The 20,316-nt window shown below is 48.6% G+C and overlaps 1 long non-coding RNA gene across 1 annotated transcript; it reads left to right on the top strand.

Moving 5' to 3' along the window:
- Positions 1–329: 329 nt before the first annotated feature.
- Positions 330–19,380, top strand: LOC132321769 (uncharacterized). The gene is made up of 4 exons (XR_009484887.1): positions 330–426; positions 1,084–1,198; positions 16,737–16,977; positions 18,110–19,380. It is a non-coding gene; the product is annotated as an uncharacterized LOC132321769 (long non-coding RNA).
- Positions 19,381–20,316: the final 936 nt, after the last annotated feature.

The following is a 20,316-nucleotide window of genomic DNA, read 5'->3' on the forward strand; positions in this document are numbered from 1 at the left end:
CTGCCGAAGGGCCAGGCCGGGCAGGGACTGGCAGGAGGCCCCGGGCCCAGCTGGGGCTGCCGGCCCTGTTGCCTAGCAACGGGGGCCAGGGTGGGTGCCATTGGCCACGCCCAGAGGCGTTGAGGCTGCTGGCCAATGGGGTGGCGCTGTGCTGTAGGAGAGAGAGGCTGGGTGGCCAGTAGGGGTGCAGCCTCTGCCTGCCCCGCCTGAGGGTGGAGGCCAGGGCCTTCCTGCGGGCAGCTGCTTGTGTTGCTGTCGCTGAGCGCCCTCGGCAGGAGCTGCCCTTGCAGCAGCGAGGCAGGGCCCGGCCCGGCCCGGCCCGGCGCAGGGGAGCAGCCTGGCGGCTGTGCGCAGGGCCTGGCTGGAGCCGGGCTGCTTTAGGGCGGAGGTGCCTCAGCGAGCTCTCCGCAGGAGGGGCCGGAGCAGGTCTGTAGCACGGGGCTGGGGCTTGCCCCAGGCTTGGCTTCACGTGGGGTTTGGCCAGGGCCGGGGCTGGGGCTGGGGCTGGGGCTGAGGCGAGGGGCCGTTAGGGCTGGGCAGGGCTTGCCTGCCCTACCCTGAGCTACAGCTGGGGGGCTGGGGGGCTGGGGGGGGCAGAAACCAGCCAAGGGCATTGTGCTCAGGGAGCTCCCATCATCCTGTGCTGGACATGGGGAGGAGGGGTCTGGCTTGAGAAATACCCATGGCCATGTACATCACCGCCAAGCCAAGCAGGAGCTGCCGGAGCAGGCTTAATTCTAGCAGTGCCCAGCTTTGTGAAGCTTGACTGAAAAGGTGGTGTGGAGTCATCTCTTCAGAGCAGTGTCATGAGCGTGTCTTTGCTGGTGGTGTGGGTGCCAGTTGCCCTTCCATCCCTGCTGCTCACAACAGGGGGAGGAGGGGACTCGCTTTCAGAGAGGCCCCGCTGCCCTCACGCTTGAGAAAGTCTTGTAGGGTCTAGTTTCAAGTGCGCTGGCTTGCACATTGTTTTCCCTGCTAAGTGCAGAATTTGCTGCGTTCTGGTGTTTGGCAACCCAGAAGTGAGTCGCTCTGTGTTATTGTTCTTCTGTATCACAGTGTAGTAATGCCGCTCGTCTCTTGCAGGATCTTCTGACAAGCTTGAAACTAAGGTGAGGCGACTAGAGCAGACTGGTCACCAAGTCGGCTTCTCTGCGATACAGGGCAGGGATCCGCTCGTAGATGTCTTTGAAGCTTGAAGGTAAGAAACACAAGTTGCAAAGAAAGAGTATTCTGGAGGTGAGAAGTTGAATGGAAGCAAAACCTGGTAGAAAGGAATGCCTTGTTTAGCTGACACCTAGTCCAGATTTCACAAGCTAGTATAGCGGTAGCTCGTGTTCCCACTCGTGCTTAGTGATGGTGCGGGATGCTTTGACCCGACTGAAAGCCACATGTAGCCTGTTCTGCCTTCTCCTAGCTTTTCCTGTATGCGTATCCTCCAAGTACCGGTACCTGACAGCTCCTCTCTGTCTGTCTGACAGGTCCGCTTGCACCCAGCCACATGAGATGGGGACGTTTAGCAGCAGCACCTCAGATTATTCTAGAATAGCCTTTGCTTTGAAATGCATTACTTCTTGCTAGAAAGTGGGAAAAGGCCAAGGCCAAACCACCTTCCACTTGACATATTTCATAAAAATTCATCTCTGTTCTTAGATCAGCCTGTTCTGTCCAAGGCTTATTGCATTCCTGAAGGGCAATCTCCTTGGTTCCTTCCTCTCTGCCTTCCCAAGGGGAATTCACTTAGTAGGGTGGAGGGATTCCCCTTTCTGCTTGGTAGAGACGGTGTCATAGCTGGCACTTGTGGTAGCATCTTGCATTTGGGAAAAGCAAGCGAGGAACACTTGTTCCCTGTGGGGAGGCCAGTAGCAAGGTTTCTAGTTGTTGTGGACCCTTGCAGAGTAATATCGCTCCTGAGCCATCCTGAGATAGCTGTCGTGGGTCAATATGCTTTCCCTTTGCTCTATGTGGTTCTCTGTGCTTGAAGCGTAGTCCTGCCCGCAGTTATATTTAAATGGGGATGTTTTTATGGATGCTATTTCTGTAAAAGTCCTGATAGTTTATAAGTCTGTAAATACTGATACCTGTATGTAGATTTCTATTGTCTAGCTATAAAGACTTTTATATTGAGCCCGAAGGGGGATGTCTCTGTATCAGATACCGCCCAAGAGTCTGACCAGTTCATTGAGTTACTGGGTGCCCTCCCCAACAGGGTGAAAGCAAGTTTAGCTGAATGTGGTTTCTTCTTCCTCCCCAGGGAGAGAAAGGTGGGGGGAGGAACTTGAGCTGAACATGGCCAGCTTTCCCCAGGAGGAACTCTCCTGTGTCTTCTCATGTGCCTGCCAGCCCTGTGCTTTCTAGAACTGTTTTACTTGCCCCCGTGTGGCCTCAGATGGCTTCAGATGGGAAGACCTAGCCTTTAAACTCTGCCTTCGTTTCTGTTGCCTGGCTGCAATGGCTTTAGTGTGCCCTAGGCTTGCTGTGCTTTGGTTCTCTAGAAGCGATGGAAGGCAAGGGTTGCTGTCTTCAGCAAGTCCCCGGGTGTTCTAGGAGCAAGTATAGTGCTCTGCAAACGCTTTTGTAGAGCTCTTAACATGAGCAGTTGCTGGTGATGAATTTGGGGAATACTGGAGTGACATGAGAGATGGCTGGGGATTCGTAGACTGGGGTAGGTCGGGGGGGTCCTCCCGCTGCCATGTGGTCTGATTTCCTGCTCAGAGCAGGTCCAGTCGGATCATGTTGCTCCGTGCTGCGTGCAGTCCTGTTTGGGGTATCTCCAAGGAGGGAGATTGAGCATCGTCTCTGGCAACTTGTTCCAGTGCTTGGGCACCCTCGTGGTGAGCACCTTTCCTTGTCTTGAGTCAGAATCCCACCCAGAAACACCCCCACACCCCCCCTGCCCACACATCCCTGCCCCGGGTAGCATCTTTTCTAGCTTTTCCCCTGTCCTTTGCCAGTTAAGTTGCCTTCCTGTTGAGCAGTGGCTTGTGTTTCCCTTAGGCTTCCTTCTGCTTCCAGAAGCCCTTCCTGTTGTCCTTCTTCTCTTCCTAGTTTGTCTCCAGCTAAGCTGTGGCTTTCCACAGTCCATCCCTGCATGCTTGCGCAGTGTCTCTGTTCGTCCTGGGTATCCCATCTCTGCCTGCGCCTTGGGTGTTCTTCCTTTTTGGTGTTTGAGCTGGGTCAGGAGTTTCCTGTCTGTCAGTGCTGGCCTTCTGCTACTTGTGACCAACTCTGTGTCTTGGCATGGGCCCTTCTGGTGTCTGGGGAGGTGGGGGCTGTTGTCCTTGAAGTTCAACCCGTTGCCCTGCTCCCCTTTGCCCTCCAGGCCAGTCTCCTGTTGGCTCCTGCCTAGAAGCTCTTCAGGAAGCAGCAGTCTGCTCTGCTGAAGTCCAGCATTGTGATTCTGCTGGTTTGCTCACTTCTCTCTGGTTTTTAAATTCTACAACCGAATGGTGGCTGCAGCCCAGCGTGCCCTTGAACTTTGCATCCTTGATCAGTTTTTTCCATGTCTGTGGACAAGAAGTCCAGCGGAGGGTGGAGACGGGTGCCCCATCATTCTGCTTTCACACACGGGGTGTGAGATGATGTTGCTCCATGCTGCTGTCCCCTGGACACCTCCTCACTGCCCCCGGCACCCTGCCTGCAGAGTCTGAGAAGCCTATGCTGGTGTATGTGGTTGCAGTTCCTCCCTGGGTTAGCCAGCCTGTTACAAATCTGTAATATAAAAACTCATCTACACAGTGTATGTAGGTGAGCAGGCACTTCCTTATTGCAGCGCTGGACACACAGGGGATCACTCCACCTAGTGTGCATGCTTAGTTTCTCTGCTACAAAAGTTGTATACAATCAAAGTATACATAGTCATCATATTTCCAAGAAACAGTTAACATATTCATACAGTTTCCGAGAACTCATTAGTATATGTAAATGCTCATGACGCATGCGCCTTCAGGTACACAGGTGGTCGTCTAAGGTCCTCTGGTGGTCGTCCGTAGTCTTCCTCATGGTGTCCTCTAGTTGAACCCCATCTTTGCGCATGCTCAGCTTGGTTGCAAAATTCCATTCTTGGAATCTTCTTAAGTTATTCCCGGTTTACTGACCAGGCCTACAACTTATCATTCTCTTGACAGGCAAATTCTACCTATTCGCAATGCTACATTGTTCAACAGTTAGTTTATGATTGAATCACAGATAAATCATACCTGGTTACCTTCATACAGGATATATAATTTAATTTTTTAGTAATCGCTCTCTGGATTATACTATTCTATCAATATCCATACTTAAATTAATCCATGGTTATTTCTATTAATATTTATTGATTGGCATTCTTGATATCCGAATCAAGATGGGAAAGGTAAGGAATTTTCCAAGCAGCATCACTGGTGCATATCAGGTCACATTGTCACAGGACTCAAAGAAGACTTTTCTATTCGATTCTTCATCGTTCCATCTCGTTACTATTAGTTCCTTAGAACAGAATAGCAACTCCCTGGTGAGGTTCCTATGGTTATTGTTTCTAACTTAAGAATCCTAACTTATGCCTTTGTATTTTATTATTTTATTTATTAATCAAATTTAAACTTTCTATCAATATCAGGAGAACAACGATAGGGTGGCATAACTTATTTAGGATGCCTGTAGCAGTAGGTGACCACCCGAAAAGAGTGTCCCACCATTTATGTTCCGCATCCTTTTCCACCCTCCCTAAAACACGGTGTATTTCTTCTACACTGTGATGAACAGTTATTAAAGTTCTTTGTCCATTTTCCTTGACCTTTTTCAAAATTTTGATTAAATCCTGGTGTTGTAGCAATTGTTTCACTAAAGTGAGATTCAATCTAACGGGTGTAGGCAGCAGTTCCTGAATTAATGTATAATTAGATTGCAAGAGCTGGTGAGGTGTGACTGGAGTCAAATAAGAAAAAAAATCACGTCCCATGATTTCAGTGAAATTACAAACACAAAAATCTGAGTGATTCCTAGGATCTATAACTACATCATCTACGGATATAAAATCACAAGCTGTTCTCAAACATACACAGCCCTTACCAATATACATATAAGCACTGTTTCAGGGTTTTCGTCAGGGCGAGTCTCAAAATGACAAACATTTTGTTCAGTATCTAAACAGATATCCTGACCTCTGATTGCATTACCTTCACAGATGAAGCCTTGTTGTTCTCGTACAACAACCCTTGTTGTTCAAAATCTACAGTTTGTCATTTCTGTCCTATTTTTTGGGCCCATACTTGATGCTCAAATGGAGAGAGTATGGTTCCATTGTGATTCAATCCTAATGCCATAACAGGGTAAGTCGAATATATTGAAGCATTGTGTATAGTTCATACAAAAGTTGTGGCTGTACTTGTGACGGGATCGTAGGTAAAGTTTACCAAATTCCACCAGGACTGGAGTTTTTTCTCTAAATCCGTGGCACTATCCCAAATTATTTTCCGAACTTCAGTGGGGAGAGTGCCTTCTTCACCCTCTCTTATGATTGAAGCAGCTACTGATTGCGCCCACAGTTGAGCCTGGATAGAACTGGGAGCCAAAGATAGGTTATCTTGGACCACACCGAGTCCATCTACAATCATTTCCTGGTCGTCTCCATTCACCTTTTCCCATTTTGGTAATATGTTTGACAACAGCCACTGATTAGTTTCTAAAGCCAATAGGGAAGATTGCAAAGGCTGTTGCAATTTAGCCAGTTCACTAGTTGTAGTAGCCAGTTTGTCTCCCGATGTATTTTGCTAATTTGCCTTTTTAATGTCTGATTCATTCTTTTTGTTTTTCCACTTGATTGAGGCCTCCAGAGGGTACGTAAATTTCAGGTAATTCCCAGAATTTTACTAATATTTTGTATTATTTCTGTAATAAAATGTGGGCCTCTATCAGAAGATATTCCAATAGGTACTCCAAATCTTGGAAATATTTTCTGTAACAACCATTAAATGATTTTCTTTGCTTGATTGGTCTGACAAGGAAAAGTTTTAGGCCATCCTGTAAAAGTATGAATCCCCACCAGAATGTATCGATACCCTTTTTGTCTGGGTAATTCTGAAAAATCAATTTGCCAATAGTCTCCAGGTTGTACTCCCGATTTCAAGGTTCCCATTGGAACTCTTCTCTTTACCACCGGATTGTTTCGCAAACAAATCAAACACTTGGCAGAAATCATTTTAGCCTTTTCTAACATTCTTGTAGACGCCACATATCTCTTTAAAAAGGTGACTAATGCTTCTGGACCCCAATGGCACTCTTTACGTTTTGTTTGTAATATTTCTCTCATCGGAAGTGGGGGAATTACTACCTGTCCCTGAACTGTGACCCACCATCCTGCGAAATTCCTTTTTGCATCTAATAACTTCCCTAGTTTCTCATCTTCCGAGTATTGAGGTTTCTCTTTTGGCAATGTAATGTTCTTTGTAGGAATTAATGCCATTTGTAAGGCATTCCTTTTTGCTATTCCTTTAGCTGTTCTATCAGCTAATTGTTCCCTATAGCTTCTTTCATATTTTCTGATTGATGTGCTTTACAGTGCATGACTGCCACTTTGATCGGTCTCTGGACTGCTTGTAACAATTCCAGTATTTCTTCTTTGTATTTGATGTTTGCCCCTTTGAGAGGATAATAGTCCTCTTTCTTTCCATAATATCCCATGGACACGTACTACACCAAAAGCATCCTTTGAGTCAGTCCAAATATTTACTCTCTTTCGTTCACTCAGTTCTAACGCCTTCGTCAAGGCTATCAGCTCTGCCTTTTGCGCTGAGGTATTGCTGGGCAAAGCATATGCTAGCAGAGACTCTCTTGCCTGCTCAGTCAAGGAAGCCCTGTCCCTGGGCCAGCAGTCCTTATTCCTTGTGCTCCTCAAAGAAGGGTCCTGTGGTCATAGAGCCAAAGTCCTGACTGTGCCACCAGCCCCATGGTGCTAAGCAGCAGGATGTGTTTGCTCGTACTTGAGCCTTCCTGAGGACAGCCCTGCCAGGGTGACGGGCTCTTCCCCCTGGATGTTGTGGGGATGAGGGCCTGATGAGCTTCATCAGCCTCCCTGGAGCAGCATGGCCCTGAGCACCCAGTGAGCTGCAGCCACTTGAGACTTCAGGTCAGGGTGGCAGAAGGATGCCTCTCCCTAGCTGCAGGAGGAGGGCTCTGATAACTGACAGCCCCCTTGCAGCCTTGCCTTGCCTCACCCTTCTGCCTGTGCTCTACAAAGAGGGCATCACCTGTGTAGGGGCAGGAGCCCCCCACCTTCCCCTGCCTCTCTGGGTCTGTTGTGCAGATGAGCAGTGCATGTTCTAAGTACAGAGACGTCTCTACTCCATAAACAGCCTCTATTCCCCATACAGGCAGAGCGCCCCGTACTTACTACCGGTGTGCACCGAGTGTTTGCTCTGCAAAGAGAAAAGCCTCACCTCCCCTGTTTGTGTGCTTCTGTAGGCAGAGCGTGCCTGATGTACAGAGACGCTCCCCCTGCACCCCCAGCCTCCCCAGATTTCCTATGCGGGTGGGTGGGCAAGCCCTGCCTCACCTGGCCCGTCTCTGCTCCGTAACCGGCATACGGTCTGTGTCCTGACAGGGCAGTGGAGTGCGGTGCTCTCCATGTGTATTCTCCGTACAGCCATTTTTACAGTCTGTCTGGTGAGAGAAAGCTATTGCCCCACCTCACCCTTCTGTTGGTTTCTGTCCTCTATACAGCCAGCGCACACTGTATAAGCAGACCAAAAAGCCCTGCCTTGGCAGTATCTAGTCTATGACTAGACATGCTTTGCCTGCATACAGTCTATCTACAGACAAAATGCAGTCTGTATCTGGAGAGAAAAGCCTCCCTGTTTCTTTTCTGATAGGCAGAGTATAGCCTGATAGACACTACATACTGAGCAAGCAAGCCTGGCTTTGCCTGTCCATGCGTAGTGGTGAGGAAGACAGTATGTAGTCTGTATAGCAACAGAAGAGCTTCCCCTTGTTGCAGGTATGTTGCGTGTACGCAGATGGTTGGTATTCGATGTCGAGGTAGGTGAGGCACTGCTTTTCTATGTACGTGTATTACAGTTAGCCCATATGGTCTCTGTGCGGACAGAAAAGCCTCTCATCACCTTGTGTGCGTATATTCCATGTATGCGTAAAGTATGTGTATCCATGTGCATGTGTTCCAAGTCAGGACAGCATACGCTCCACACACAGAGAGAAATGCCCTTCCTCCGTTGGCCTTGAAAATGGCTGTGTTCCATGTAGAGACAGTATTGACTCCACATAAAGACATCAACATTCATACTGGACATAAAGCGTAGCTTCCCCTCACCTGTCTGTCTGCTTTGTGCAGTCCGTATGCAACTGACACACTGTACGTCTATTCCGCACGTTCTATGTGTGTGTTCTGTGCAGAGAGTGCATCTATGGAGAGAAAAACATGGTTGTGCTTCCTGTGTCTGTATACTTTTTTCTGTGTAGATACTCTGTCTTCTGAATAGAGAGAGGAAAAAAGCCTCAGTGAGATGAGGTCAGCTGAGGCTTCTCTACCTGCAGATAGTGTATCATGTCTGTGGATGTTCTGTATAGACCAGGCAGGGGTGGGGGGGTGGGTATCTATGTTGACGAAAGACATGTATTTGGATGTATCTCTCTGTGTCTCTCCATATATATTCTGTTTATACTTGCTGCATGTTTTCTGTGTGTATTCTATGCGTATGAAGGTACCTAGATGGTGTCCTAGCTGTGTGTATTTTACATGCAGGCAGAAGTTGCCTCGCTTGGGCAATGCAGGACTTGTTCCCTATGTAGAATATATGCAATGTACAGACAATGTAAACGAAATGAAGCAAGCTTCAGCTAAGCAAGGTGAGGCTCTTTTGTTTCCCTGTAAAACACATCCTGTCTTGTTTATGCCCCGTTCACAGATGCAAAACCCTCAGCCAGACTCTTCTGAGTGTAGGCAGGTAACATACTGTCAAGTTCTAGTCAAGCTATAGATGGAAAGCAGGGACATAGTCCAAACTCTTTTGTCCCTCCGCGGAGGCTCTGCTGTCTGCATGTCTTCTAGCTTCAGCCTGGGGAGCTCGGCTGAGCCTTCTGCATTGCCACAGACGTGGACTTTGTGCTGCTTGGGTAGCAGGTGAACAGCGAGGGCGAGGTGAGAGTGACCAGAGGAGCAGAGAGGTGGCTCCCAGGTGAACTGGGAGCTCTGCAGGTGGTCATTTGAAGGGGCTGAGGGGAATGTTTTGGGGGCCACCTTGTATCTCAGCGAGAAAGGGCCGCCTGTGGGTTGCGGGTTTCCTCAAAGGCAGAGAAGTGGGTTGTGCCCCTGTGGAGGTGCCACCTGTGAAGGGTGAAAGCTCTCTAGGAAGCATGAAGAGCAGTTGGCCACAGAATGGACTAATCCCTGTGCAATAAATAGCACGGGTCTGGGAAGAGGTGTGGCATTTGTGTCCCCATCAGGTGCAGTCTGGCTGTGCGCAGGCAGCCTTTCCGTTGTGGAAATGTGTAGCGTGGCTCTCTGGCACAGCAAAAGGAGGGAGAAATGAGGAATTTCCCAGGAACCCCTAGGAGATGAAGAACTGGGATGCATTCAAGGACTTTGAGAGGACTTGCTAGGAATGACTGTCTTTAGGAGATTGGCAGGAACATTGTAGAGTTGTTGGCTAGGAGTTTCCGAAAGGGAATAAAAATACCTATTCCACTGCTGTTTTCTAGGATTGCCCACACTAGTTTTGAATCGTGTGAGGAGCACATCACCATATGGCTCTGGAGGAGTGCTTTACTGCACCGTGGGGCTTTTCTCGCAGTCCTGCACTGTGTGGCTTTTTTGGAGCTTTCTGTCGGGGGCTTTTTGGGAGCGCTTCACCATGGGGCTTTTTGGGAGCGCTCCATCACTTGGGTGTTTTGGAGCTCTGCACCCCGTGGCTTTTTTGGAATGCTTCACCATTTTGTTTTTTTGGAAGCCCTTTATGGTTTCACTATTTTCTGGAATGCTACAGGACCCGGCATTTCTGGAGTGCATCACCACGCCACCCCAGAGGAGTGCTTCACCATTTGGTTTTTCTGGGAGTCTGTCACTGTTTGGCTTTTTGGGAGCCCTCTTTGCGGGGCTTTTTTGGTTTGCTTCACCAGTTGGATATTTTGGAGCGCTTAACCCCGGTGCTTTTTAAGAGTGCTCCATCGCGGGCTTTTTCAGGGTCCTCCCTCGTAGTGGTGTTTGGAGCTCTCCACCCTGGGGCTTTTTGGGAGCAGTCCAACCCGGTGTTTTTTTGGAGCTCTGCACCCTGTGGCTTGTTTAGAGGGCTTCACCATTTTGTATTTTGGGAACCCTTTACAGTTTTGCTATTATATGGAATAGGACGAGACCTGGCATTTTTTGGAGTGCTTCACCGCGCTGTCCTAGAGGACTGCATCACCATTTGTTTTTTTGGGTGTCCTTCACAGTTTGGGGCTTTTTGGATTCCTTCACAATTTGGGGTTTTTTTGGGGGGAGCCCTGCACACTGGGGCTTTTTTCAAGGGCTTCAGCATTTTATTTTTTTCTGGGGGGGAGCCCTTTACAGTTTTGCTATTTTTTGAAATTTTCCCAAACCCGGGATTTTTGGAGTGCTTCACCTCCCTGCGCTGCCCCGGAGGAGTGCATCCCCATTTGGTGTTTTGGGAGCTGTTCACCATTTGGTATTCTTTTGGGGAGTCCTGCACCCTCTGTGTGTCTGGGGGCTCTGCACCCTGGGGCTTGTTTGGAGTGCTTCACAGTTTTGTTTTTTGGCGGCCTTTTGCGGTTTTGGTATTTTTCGGAATATTGCAAAACCCAAGATTTCTGAAGGCCTTCACAACGCGGCCCTGAAGGAGTGCCTCACCGTTTGGTTTTTCAGAGCCATTCCCAGTTAGTATTTTCTGGAGGAGTCTTGCAGCGTTTGGTGTTCTTTTGGAGGGAGTAGTGTACCATTTTAAGGTTATTTTGGGGGAAATTCTGCACAGTTTGGTGGGTTTTTTGGGAGTCCTGCAACCTGGGGCTTTTTTGGAGCTCTCCAAGCCGGTCCTTTTTGGAGCTCTGCCCCCTGAGGCTTGTTTGGAGGACTTGACCATTTTGGGTTTTGGAGCCTTCTATGGTTTTGCTATGTTTTGGAATATTACAAAACCCAGGATGTTTGGAGTGCCTCACCGCGCCACCCGGCAGGAGTGCCTCACGATTTGTTTTTTGGGAATCATTCACTTATCTTTCTGGGGGAGTCCTGCAGCGTTTGGTGTTTTTCTGGGGGACTCCTGCACCCTTTGGGGGCAGTTTCTGAACTGTTTGGTGTATTTTGTGGAGTCCTGCACCCTGGGTCTGTTTTGAAGCTCTCCAACCCGGTACTTTTTTGGGACTCTGCACCATGGGGCTTGTTTGAAGGGTTCACTGTTTTGTTTTCTGGAGCCCTTTAGGGCTTTGCTGGTCTTTGGAACATTACAAAAGCCGGGATTTCTGGAGTGCCTCAGCCTGCTGCCCCGCAGGAGTGCCTCACCATTTTGGGTTTTGGGAGCTGGTCACCGTTACCTTTTTGGGGGATTCCTGCATCTTTTTTTTGGTGGGACTCCTGCAGTGTTTGGTATTGTTTTGGGAGCACTCCACCCGGGTGGGTTTTCGGAGCTCTTCACCCTTGGGCATTGTGGAATTATTGCTGGAGGTGACTTAGAAATTATATCTGTATTTGCATTTTTAGGAAAGGTACAGCACTGAAGAAACTTTTGGGGTGGAGTGTGGTGGTCATGCAAGAGTTCCATCCCGCAGAAGTTCCCGAGGCAACCTTAGGTGTTGGCAATGCCAGGGGAGCTTGGTGTGCTGACTCTAAGAGAAACTGTACAGAGGGTGGAGCAGAGTAGAGACAGCGCGGCCCGGCTCTGTGATAAGACAGGAACTGGAAGGTGCTATGGAACGACGAGATGGAGACTCCCCCTGATAACTAGGATAGGTACCTGGTCAAAGACAATGCTATTGTACAAAGATACAATAACCTATTTAGTGCGTGTAATGGTGTGTAGCGGAGTGCCTGGGAATGGGCCGACAGTCTCTCACCTTTTGACAAAATACTCATTATAATCTCATTGTAATACTAAAAAACACACCTCCATCCCAAAGCTACCCACCTCCAAGGTGCGACCACCCCTCACTGAGCCTGCGCTCTGAATTTTTCTTGGTCTCTACCTTTAAAAGCAAAGCGAGAAACTTTTACACCAATTACAACAAAGACAAATATGACTAGAGTCACTCAAGCTCCACCTGTAAAGTAAGAATAGTATAAAAGCTTAAGAGAGGAGGGATGTTAGGGAAGATACCATTGCAGACCTGCTCTAACATCTGGGATCAGTCGACGGGCTGAACCTCTCTTCCCCCCCAGAGGGATGCCTTTGAGTAAGATTTGGACACTTTTGGCTATACCAAGTGTGTCCCCCCCCCGGGAGATTTGGCAACCTCTGTAGAGTTGTTTTGTGATTTAATGCGCTTGTAGCCGGCTATAATTCTCATATTAACACTTGGCTATACCACGTGTTTCCCCGGGAGATTGATAGAGTTGTTTTGTGATCTAGCGCGCTTGTAGCCAGGCTGTATTACTCATATTCATACTATTTGTACCACCTTTGTGGGCAGTAGTTCTATCACCGGCAATCCAAAAGAACTTGTGTATCTGTCACTTTAATAAACTACACTATTTGTTAACCTAGCCGTAAGAGTTCTCACTGAACGCAGTTAAATTCCTTAAGGGTGGCCGTGCTAGTTCATGCAATGTGGCTAGACTGAAAGTGTATGGAGTTACAAGTGCATCCGTAATCGTTAAGATTATCTATCTATCTATCTGTATATGAGTGTGTGTGTATATATATATGTTTATATAGAACACGACCAGACTTGTAATACAGGAAATGGGTATCACTCAGAATCTAAGCCTAGCCGCCCCCAGCCCCTCTGATATCTGAGGACAAGCTGGAACGCACGGGGGTTTATTTTCTGCCAAATTGCTCAGTCCTTTTAACGTGACAGGCATGTTTTCAGTGGTTCACCATTTTGTTTTTTTGGAGCCCTTTATGGCTTTGCTATTTTGGGGAATATTACAAAACGGGGGATTCTTGGACTGCTTCACTGTTCCACCCAAGAGGAGGGCAAACCGTTTATTTTTTGTTTTCCTGGTAAGTCTTGCACCATGTAGGGTTTTTTTTGGGGGGGACTCCTGCACCATTTGCGTGTTTTTCTGGGGAGTCCTGCATCATTTGGGTTTTTTGGGAGTCTCCAACCCGGCACTTTTTTTGAGCTCTGCACCCTGGGGCTTGTTTGGAGGGCTTCACCATTTTGTGTTTTGGAGGCCTTCATGGTTTTGCTATTCTTTGGAATATTACAAAACACGGGATTTTTTTGAGGCCTTCACGTCACTGCTCTGGGGGAGTGCATCACCATTTGGATTTTTGGGAGCCGTTCACCACTAATTTTTTGGGGGGGAGTCCTGCACCTTTGGGTGTTTTTTTAGGGGGGAGTCCTGCACCGTTGGGTGTTTCTTTGGGGAATCATGCAGTGCTTGGTGTAGTTTTGGAAGGAGTACTGCACTGTTTGGAGTTTTTTTTGGGAGAGATTCTGCAGTGTTTGTTGCTTTTTTTAGGACTACTGCACCCTGGGGCTTTTTAGAAGCTCTGCAGCCTGGTACTTACTTGGAACTCAGCACCCTGGGGCTTGTTGGAGGGCTTCACCATTCTGTTGTTTGGAGCCCTTTATGGCTTTGCTATTTTCTGGAATATTACAAAACCCGGGATCCTTGGAGTGCTTCACTGTGCTGCCCCGGAGGAGTGCAAACCGTTTAGGTTTTTTTTTTTTTCTGGCGACTCTTGCACCATTTGGATTTTTTGGGAGGGACTCCTGCAACATTTGGGGTTCTTTTCAGGGAGTCCTGCATCATTTGGGGTGTTTGGGAGTCTCCAACCCGGCACTTGTTTTGAGCTCTGCACCCTGGGGCTTGTTTGGAGGGCTTCACCATTTTGTGTTTTGGAGGCCTTTATGGTTTTGCTATGTTTTGGAATATTACAAAACGCGGGATTTTTTGAGGCCTTCCTGTCACTGCTCCGGGGGAGTGCATCACCATTTGGATTTTTGGGAGCCGTTCACCGTTAATTTTTTGGGGGGAGTCCTGCACCGTTAGGTGGTTTTTTGCGGGAGTCCTGCACTGTTGGGTGTTTTTTGGGGGGAGTCCTGCACCGTTTGGTGGTGTTTTGGAAGGCGTCCCTGCACCATTTGGGTTTTTTGAGGGGGAGGTTCTGCAGTGTGTGTTTGGTATTTTTGGGAGTCCGGCATCCTGGGCCTTGTTTGGAGCTCTGCAGCCTGGTACTTTTTTGGAAATTAGCACCCTGGCGCTTGCTGGAGGGCTTCACGATCTTTAATATGACTAGTACCAGGTGCATTTGTTATGAAGTATCATTTTATTAGTAGTAATATTATTTATCATTTATACATCTCTTTCCAATAACACAAGCCCAGCAACGCCTTTTAGATGTCCTGTTTTCAGAGGTTAAAGCCATCACTAAATGACCTCGACTTGCCAATTTACACTCCTCCTGCCAGTCAGTTCACTGTCTCAAGGAAAAGAACAAATCCACATAAGGTACCTCATTCCATTGGCCTTCCCTCCTACAGGACAACATCAATTGCAAAATAGTATTATAATTTAAAGTCCCATTAGTTGGCCATTTCTCTTGATTTTCTAAAACATACAAAGGCCACCAATTATTACAATACTCAATCCTTTGACTTTTACGCAAATCATCATGCAACTCATTCCAATGTGTCAATAAACCTCCCAAGGGTGACGTCTTTGGTATCTTCCCATCAATGGCTAAACTCCCTGCACTCTTACTCTTAAACAATTTTGTTAATGCCATTATGTTTATTATTCTTATATCATTATATTATCAAAGACCAAATTACCAAATGCAAATGCCAATTGTCTCAAATACACAAATGTCCAACCCAGCAATAGCTTTCGCTTATGACTTGCGGGCAGATGCCTAGGCTTCCAATGCAAACGGGTACCCTCAAAGCCCCAACCCTGTGAAGCTTTCGCTGCGCCTTACAGGCAGGCTATCCAAAGAAATTCCAAAGAGGTAGTGCCTTACCCTTTTCCAGGGTGTTGTGAGGAGCTCGTATGGGTCAAGAGCGATGGTCCTTGCCGAGAATCCCTCGGTGCCGGCTGGAGTCTGATCGGCACTCGATCCCTTCCAGTCTCACTCACAAGGTCCCATCTGGGTCGCCAAAACTCTTCCCCTAAGTCGGCAAAACCAAGAACTTTCTAAGACTGAATTTGAAGTTTAGAAAGCAGGCACTTCTTTATTGCAGCGCTGGACGCACAGGGAATCACTCCGCTTAGTGTGCGTGCCGAGTTACTCTGCTACAAAAGTTATATACAATCAAAGTATATTTGATTCATTGTATTTCCAAGAAACAATTAGCACATCCATTCGATTTCTGAGAACTCATTAACATATGTAAATGTCCATAACGCATGTGCCTTCAGGTACACTGGTGGTCGCCCAAAGCCCTCTGGTGGTCATCCATAGACTCCCTCATTGTGTCCGCTAGTTGAACCCAATCTTTGCGCATGCTCAGCTTAGTTGCAAAATTCCATTCCCCTTTAATCTTGGAACCTCCAGAAGAATTTCTCGGTTTACTAACCAGGCCTACAGCTTACCCTTCTCTTGACAGGAATATCCTCCTTATCGACAAAGCTACATTGTTTAATCATTAGTTCATAATCAAATCATAGATAAAGTGTACCTAGTTACCATTACACAAATTATTTCTCACAAAATATAGCACGGTTTTTTAACTTTCGTGGATTAGTCTCTTGATTATACAATTCGATCAATATCCATACCCAAGATAATCAATGGTTATTTCTCTTAATATCTATTGATTGGCGTTCTTGATATTCCAATCAAGATGGGAAGGGTAAAGGGATTTCCAAGCAGCATCACTGGGTGCGTACCAGATCCCCATAGTTACGGGACTCAAACGAAACTTCTCTATTCGATTCTTCATTGTTCCATCTCGTTGTGATTAGTTTCTTAATACAAAGCAGTGACTCCCTGGTGAGGTTCCTATGGTTACGAGTCTCAAGACACACCAATATTCTAACATTCTATTTCTACTTACAACTAAATGCAGTGATTTTACAACAGCCCACCTGAAACTGAAGTCCAGTTCTGGACCCGTTCTGTGCAGGGTTATAGGATGAGTCATTTTCTTGTAGGTGAAGTGGATCCAGATGTGTATCTTGTGTCACCTAACTGTTCAGGGCACAGATTTCTTGTAAATCTCAGCTACTCAGGTCACCTTCTCTGTCAGTGCTGGAATAAGAATTTTAAGTGAGATGGATTGATATCTGCGTGCTGGTGGATTCTTCTTTGGGAGATCGCAAATGGCCTTCAGCTTTAGGGTCCAATTTAACCATGACTCCAAATGAGAAATAGAAATACCTTTTTTATTTCCCCCCCCTTGACCAGCTGCAAGGTTTTGAAGTGAATTGGCCCCTGTATTCCTTGTAATCAGAGTAATGCCTGGGGCTCTGCTGGTGGGGTATGTGGGTGTTGAGAGCTCAGCTGTGCCTGTGATTGCTGCTGCTGCTGTGGTTCCTGGATTCACACATGGATGAAATCTGAACACAGTCTCTGTTAACAGCTGTTCTCAATCTGTAGGGAAATCAAATGCTGAGACTGAACTACTTAACCTGAACCTGCTTTTTCTTGCAGGGAAGATGCTGCATGAGATGAAAAGCCTTGTCCTCGAGGAGCCAAAGTGTTGGCTGGATGTTATCTCTGTTTGGAGAAAGCTTCATGGGCGTGAGGGGCAAAAAGACAATGTCTCTCAAGAAAACCCATCGCTTCTCAAGAGCAAATCAGAAGAAGAGACAAATATTGCAAGCGACAGGCAGAAACCCAAACAAGTGAGAGAGACCGTGTCTGAGCAACGTCAGGCGGAAGCTGGAGAGAGGTGTGTGGTACTAGAGAGGCAGAGATCATGTTCCTGCCACCCTCTTCCTCGCGTGCAGACTCTCACCGGACTTTGCCTTTATTTTCTTCAGACTAGGCAGCCCCCAGCGCTTCAGGCCCAGGGGTGGCTGTGGGGCCACCGGCCCTGCAGCAGAGATGCTCGCCTGTGGGGGGGAGCTGCTGGCTCCCAGTGTTGTCCCAGCAGTTGGGTTCTTTACCCGGTGTGCAAGAGGCCGATACACACACAGAGTCGAGTTTATTTCATGTTTGCGCAGAGATGGGTGCTAGGTGGTAACTCCACAAGGCTAGCACCCCTCGGTAAACACACGGTTAAGCATTTCTACGTTCCCAGCAACAGTTACCAGTACTTTTTACAGTTGAGCTTAGTTGCCCTCGTTCCCATTGCCTCTTAGGTGCCTCGTCTTCACTTGAAGTCACAGGATCCTCTCTTTTTCCTGCGCATATCCTGTGAGGAAGGGGCTTTTTTCTTTCCTGAGTTGTGGTTATCATTAGGGGTGAGGATCGTGACATTACGGCCCGAACGATTATACTCTCGATACATCCCAAAACGATACAACCTACTACAATCAGTATTAGAAACACAATCAGAGTTTGAACTAAGCTCTGTAACCAACCTATTAAGGAGAACCCCATCCTGTGAAGTATTTTATTTAACCATCTCACTTTCCCTACTGTTCCTCATTAAAGCAATTGGTAAAGCATCCACCCATGGAAGTCGAGTTTCTCGGCGTAATTTTGAGATGTGCCTTTTAAGAGTCTGGTTCATTTTATTCTTTCCTTTCCCACTAGGCTGTGGCCTCCATGGGGTATGTAAATCCCATTAAAATTGGAGGAATTTTGACGCTCCCTGGACCACCTCTGAAACGAAATGAGGCCCATTGTCAGAAGATAGCGCTTCAGGAATCCCACATCGAGGGATTATTTCCTTTAATAGAATGCTTTAACAAGCTCTCTAGCCCGATTGGTGTGGCAAGGGAAAGCATTGGGCCATTCTGAAAATGTATCTACTAACACTAGTAGCTATTTCTATTGTCTATATTTTGGTAACTCAGAGAAATCTAGTGCTGACAGAGGCCACCCAAGAAGAATTTATCCTCTCTCCTCCACTGCAGGGTGACAGCGGTGGTCCTCTCACCTGCAAAGATAACAACGCTGACTACTTCTGGCTTGTTGGAGTGAGCAGCTGGAGGAAAGGCTGTGCGAGAGCAAGACGGCCCAGAGTCTACACCTCCGCTCAGCACTTTTACGACTGGATCCTGCTACAGATGGGACTGCGCCCAGCAGGAAGGGGCACTCCAACATCACGGCCAAGCCCAATACCAACGCAGTCGGGCAGGTTTAGCTCCTGCCCATTTCCACTCCAGAGGCTGGTGGAGTTCTTCACTTGGGTGCAGGAGCTCCTGCAGGTCCTGAGAGGAAGAAAGGCTTGAGCAGCATGCTGAGAAGGATCCAGTGCAGGCTGCAGCATAGCAGCACTGGATCCTTCTCCGGCAATGGCTGCTCATCCAAAGGCAGCGCGTGCTTTGCCTGGCGAGTCACCCTCCCACCGCTGGGTCCCCACCGCTGCTGGGGCTCACCTCCCCTTCCCCACCTGCAGCTCCTTGCCCAGTGCCCCCCTTGCCCCAGAGGCCTGCGACTCTGCCCACAAAGCCCATCCAGTGCTCATGGCAGCCCACAGGTCCACAGCCCAAGCCTGGAGCATGTGCGTTCCACACGTGCAGGGTCACTGTGCAGAGATGAGAGCGAGCCCTACCTTACAGGCCCACGACCCCCTCCCACACAAGCTCCTGTAGGCCCCGGCACCTGAGCGGGGCCTTTCTGTGCCGCAGAGTACAGCTCTGGCAGGTGCTGTGAGAGAGAAGGAGCCAGCCATAGTGCTGACAGAGGCCACCCAACAACACCTTTGTCCTCTCTCCTCTGCTGCAGGGGGACAGTGGTCCTCTCGTCTGCGAAGATAACAAGGCAGACTACCTCTGGCTGGTTGGAGTCACCAGCTGGGGGAAAGGCTGTTCCAGGGGAAGCCCCCGCACCTGGATCATCAGCATCCAGGATCCCTGGAAAACAGGCACAGGGCATATATGCGGGGGGTCCCTCCTCAGCCCACAGTGGGTCCTCGCGGCGGCCCACTGCTTCATTGAGGCCAGATGAGGACCAGGGAATGGGGATATCCCCACAGCACTAGCAGGTGCCCCGTTCAAGGCACCATGTGCTACTCCCATCCCGTTCCCTTGCAGCACGGCCCGTGCCTGGCACTCCAGGGCCGAGCTGACACACTGCTCAGGAGGAGGCTGGGCCTGTGCCACTGCTTCCTAGCAGCCTCCAAGTGCATGCAAGTGCTAAAAATGACAGTTCTTCCAATAAAATTGCCAATTTTCATAGCTAACCATGCTTCAGTCCGATTCAGTCTCCCGGGCAAGGCAAGGACGTCCACGCCCAGCGCCAGCAAAACGAGGCTGCAGGCAGTCAAGTAGGGCACAAAGGGAAAGAGCCACTCAAAAGGGCTGAAAGCGTGCCTGGTCAGAGAGGAGGGTTCTCAGAGCCAGCGTGAGATGGAGAAGACTGGCACACTGTGGCTAGAACGAGGAGAGGAAAAAAATGATGGGACATGCAGACGACTTTGGGGGTGTGCATTAAGGCACACAAGCTGCCGACTAGGGCCTGGCGTAAGCCTTAGCTCACTGAACGGCCTGTGCGAAACTCCTGAGCGTGACAAGAGAAATTGCTGACCGTAGCGAACAGACTGAGCAGCTGACAGGAGTTACAGTGCCATGAGGAAGAGCCAGATTTCACGGGTAGTTGAGGGGGATTGATGGGAGAGGTGGCCCCACTTCACAGATAACTGAAGGGAGAGTTGGGCTCATTTTGGGGAGAGGAATCTGGCAGGGCCAGCAGTACCCAGGAAACCCCATCAGTAATGCCGTGGAAGTCCAAGGTGACCTAGCTAAGAGCACCTGCAACACCAAATCCGTTCACAGATGTAGCAAACCTGGGAGCAAGGGGGGAAAAAGAAGCAAGGGGCTAGGTCCCTTGTTTGGGAGGAGACAAGGGCAGAGAAAGAGGCGTTGAGGAAGATGAGGGGGATGTATAAGCACGGAAAATGGAGGGAAGGGGGTGGGGGTGGGGAATCAAGGAGCTAGGCGCACATAAGCCAACTTGTTTGCTTCTTTGACTCAGCCCAGCGCCTAATCCCCACAGTCCGTCCCACCTTCTTTCTGAGAGCGCTCCCAAATCCTTTTCTGTGTGGCCTCACTCTGTACCCAGTGGGGGGGTGGGGGGTGGGTCCAGGGGCCTGGCTGCTAGCAATGGCAGAAGGGAACTC

This window comes from Gavia stellata, unplaced genomic scaffold, assembly GCF_030936135.1.
Source record: "Gavia stellata isolate bGavSte3 unplaced genomic scaffold, bGavSte3.hap2 HAP2_SCAFFOLD_44, whole genome shotgun sequence".
Lineage (NCBI taxonomy): Eukaryota > Metazoa > Chordata > Aves > Gaviiformes > Gaviidae > Gavia > Gavia stellata.